Source organism: Octodon degus, unplaced genomic scaffold (assembly GCF_000260255.1).
Source record: "Octodon degus isolate 3935 unplaced genomic scaffold, OctDeg1.0 scaffold00091, whole genome shotgun sequence".
Lineage (NCBI taxonomy): Eukaryota > Metazoa > Chordata > Mammalia > Rodentia > Octodontidae > Octodon > Octodon degus.
Genome location: NW_004524667.1, coordinates 1,452,834 through 1,457,476, shown reverse-complemented (window position 1 = coordinate 1,457,476; position 4,643 = coordinate 1,452,834).

Here is a 4,643-nt window from a genome sequence, read left to right as displayed (position 1 = left end):
CCCATTTCTGGATTGGGTCTTTAAATTTTGGGGCCCTAGTGTTTTTTAGTTCTTTATAAATTCTAGAGAGCAGACCTTTGTCTGAGTACTTATTTGTCATCATTTTTTCCTAATTTGTGGGTTGGCATGCCAAATTTTCTGATCAATGAGTTTATGGTGACACAGAGGAAAGTGATTGACAATGCATTGTTTGCCTAAGAAGAGTTACCTAGAGAGAAATATTTCTCTCAGGCTTTCACAGAGAGCAAATTGGTCAAGCAATGGCCACGACTCAACCAGATGGCTCACACTGACAAACAATCTACAAGGTGCTGTACATGATTCCAGGATAAATCCTGAGAGGATTTGACTGACCTTATGAGATAACAAAAGCTACCTTTTTAGTTATATAGGTCTTTCTTTAACTTGGTCTTAACCATCGAGTAGAAAATTATAAATATGAGGTATAAAAAGAAAACTATATTAATATGCTGAGCTGTAAAAGGCTCAAGTCAACAGCTTTGGACAATTGATTCAGATAGTTGTGCTGGTAACTCACTACTATTATGGACTATTGGACTATATCAGGTTACTGTGCTGAATTCAAGTAGCTACAATATTTAGACTGGCATCAAGTTTGAAAAGGTCCTGTAAAGACTTCTCCAAATATAGTTTTTCTAACAGCATTGGAACACCCATCTCTGACAAAACAAAACAAAACAGGGGGTTATATATAAAGGATCATTTTATAGTAAAAAATAAAAACATGTATATACAAGATAGGATAGATATACAGCTACTTTCTCTTAGATTAATGAGAAGAAAGGTTAGTACTAGTGGTGTTTAGACAAGATTTCATGTCTACATCTTGTCCTCTGAATAACTACTATGAAGACAACAATCTGCAATGTATTAATTATTGTAACTGTTCTACTAATCTGTTTTTGAAACTGTTTCATTGCTATTTTATTTTTTCTGATTAAAATGAATAAAAATAAATTAAAAAAGAAAATAAGAGAATCATATATATGCCAACTAATATTATACTACTAATTTTTAGTGCTTTTATTGTTCGATCATTTTTGTAAGCCTATATCTGGTAAACAGAATATAACAATATGCAAAATAATAACCATTGTTAATTTTGAATCATCTTATTTTGAAATTCTGTGTTATTTTTATTGTTTTCTTATTCTCTTTAAAATAAAAAAGTATGTGGAGTAGCACTGGGATGCAGTGCTATAAAATTATACTCACTTAGTATGTGCTAAGCCTGTTTTTGATCCCTTCCACTGGAAAAAAACATGAGGTAATATATCTATGGGCACTTTCAGTCATTTTGAAAGTGGATAACACTTGTGTAAGTAATGAAGGATCCATGCATTCTCCAGAAGCAGCACACAGGGAAATGTGTACAATAACCACTGATGAGAGTTATAACTGTATTTTAAAATGTGCTTTGGTTCTTTTCCCTCCAAGGAAGTTAAGGTTCTTTTACAAAATTTTCAGTGACAAGCATTCATCCTGCCAATACCAAGGAGAAAAGTGAAAGTGCCTACTTTTTAATCTTATTTTATTCCGCTATTTGAGGATCATAGTCAGGAGATCACTTGCTGAAGGAGTAGGTCAGGAAGAGAGTAATGGAAATTCTTATTAATTTGTTCTGCCAACAGTTACTAAGCACCTTTTATGCACAAGACACTGTGCCATGTGTTAGGACACAGAAATTATAAATTACTACCAGCAAATTTACAGGGCAATGGAAGGGCACTGTAGCAGTAATGTACTGCATGAAGAAAGTCATGTTGGCCACAGCACTGAGACCACAAGAACTCTCTGAGGGACAGCTAATGAGAAGGACCAGGATGCAGGAACGCTGCCCAGAGGCTGGGTCATGGAAAACAGGAGGTATTTAGGCCAAGAATGTTAAAGTCAGATGAAATAACTCTGTCTTTAATAAATGAAAGAAAAGACAAAATCCTATAGGAAACTGGAAGAATTGCAGCATGACTGAAGTAGAAACTATCTTGCAAAATGTATTCTGTCATCCAAACCAACCTGCTTATATACATAGATATATCTCTTTCCTCCACTCTTTCTCCTGTACTTCACCTGAACTCAGTAACTCATGCCTTTTTAATAAGTTCGTTCCCTTTTCCCAGTATCTATTGTACCCTTCAGATTCTATTTTCTCTTTGGACACTGTACTGTGGATTTCTGCTGTTCTCCGTAAAGGAGCAGATAATGCTCAATTTGTTTTGTCTCCTTTTTCAGTTGTTCCCCCTTTTTTTCTTCTTAATTTCTTATATATTTCCTTCCTTTTTCTTTCTTCTTCCAATTTTTCTTGCATATATCTGGTAATGTGAATAACTGATTGGAAGACAACACTATGCATTACAACAAATACTGTCAAATTCATATTTCTTTGTTAAGAGAAATTCTGTATCACTTGTAATTTTTCTGTTTTAAATACTGTTTTGTACTCTATAAAATAAAAAAACAATGTATTTTGTCTCTGAATGAGTAGGGAGTGGGGACACAGTCATTTTGTGGATACATCCTTCTTTCAAACCTGAAAAAATAGCTACCTCAGAGTTCACAAAAGCCCATTCTTCTGTAGCTCAGGGACTCTGAGAGCCAGGAAAACTAGCTTTCTCCTCCCTTTTTTTTCCCAGAAAGAATTTATGGAGGAGCTCTTGATCTCAAATAGAAACAGATTTTCCTAAGAATGCAAGCACTGCAAGCCTTTACTTTCTCCATGGAGGCCAGCCGTCATCACAATTCAATGTTGCCCCAAGCTATGTACTAATAACCCACATTGCATCACTGTGTGATTGTGTATACACTGGGCTGGGACAAGCACACTGCTGCTGATCTGTATCTCCTGGTCCATTGTTTCCAATAAGTGCTTAGTAAATCTGCATAATCATACTGACTCTCCTGAGCTATTATTTCATAAGGATTGGTGCTCAATAAATGTTTACAAATAATTATTACAATGGGGTTCTGTATGCAGGGAAAAATGAAAGGGGAAGGAAGGCAAGAGAGACTGAGAGTATGGTGCAGAAAGGAGGTAGAAAAAATAATCAATCACTTATATTAATTTACTGAGTGTTTACTAAGTCTTAAGTTCCAAGCTTCACATGGATATTGTTTTATTCAATATTTCTGAAAGTCTATGATATACTTTGCTACATCTCTTTTATAGGTAGGAAAACTGAGGTTCAGAAAAAAACTGAGTAGCTCCTCTAAAGCCAAGAGTGATTTTCTGACTGTGGACCAAGATTCTTATTTGCTACAACTAGCTTCCAGGAAGACAGGGAGGCTTTTGGCATCTCTGGAAGTACTAATAACAGTTCTTATAAAAACATCAGGCAATTCTATCTTAGATTTCAGTACCTAAATATTTAGGAGAATTAGATGGATCTATGGGCTCACACTATTTTCTCTGGACATTCTGGATCACCACTATCACCTCCTGTACCTGGTCCCTTCACCATCCCCACACTAATCATCCTACTCTGACTAGAATCCTTTAAGACCCATTTTGATTATTAACATCTCAGACATGACAAGTATATGCTGTATATACTGAGCTCTGGCTTACAGGGAAGTCCAGCATTAAGACCTAGTGTCTAATATGCTTTTACAAATGCTTACATTTTTAGTCTGCTTTCCCATGATGTAGGCTGGGAGTTCCCATTAGAGAGGAGAAAAACTTTTTTCCTATAGAATTCTCTGTGAATGACCAGTGAGTAGCTTTATTATTACTATATTTTTGTGATAAGTAGGAAGTACCTCCATCTTGGGAAATTGGTACATATATATGTATCTTGACCCTTCTTCTCATTCCTCTCTTTTTCTTTCTGTTGTTCTCATCAATAAATTTACCTTGGCTATCACATTTTCAAAAGCCCCACTAGGGGTCCATTCAAAAACTAAGCAAGAATATACAGCAAAATCTTGGTTAATGAGGATAATTTATTCTAGAAATGTGCTTGTAATCCAAACTACTTCTATGTCTAGGTAATTTTCCCCACAAGAAATAGTGGAAACTCAGATGATTTATCCCAAAACCAAAAATACTTATATAAAATGATTACACTACTACAATATAATACAAAATAAGTATACACATATAAAGACAACTATACAACATATAAAGAAGAATAAACTAACCTGCACTTACCTTTGAAAACCTTCATGGAAGGCATGAAGTATGGTATGGTACAAAGGAAATAAATGAGAGGTTTATTATGCAGGACAATCACTAGTGGAATCACTACTGTCTATTGACTCAATGGAATCTTTTTTTTCCATGGAACTTTAACAGTGAACCTATCTAATGACACAGGTTTATGCCTCATTTTGAGGATTTCATGGAAATATGAAAATGTCTTTTTGTTTAAAAAGACGCTATACTTGGACTGTATAGCCTTATGTGGATGGTGATTGTGTACAAAATTTTGCACTATTTCTCATATTTTACACATCTGCCTAATCTCCTTTAAGGTGAGGGATTCATCCATCTTTTTTCTCCTTCTCTTCTGCAGATATGATCTCTTCCATAATTTCTTGGTGTTGGGAGATGATCACCCATAATCCTGAAGAGGAAAGGGAAGGAGAGAGAGAGAGAGAGAGAGAGAGAGAGAGAGAGAGAGAGA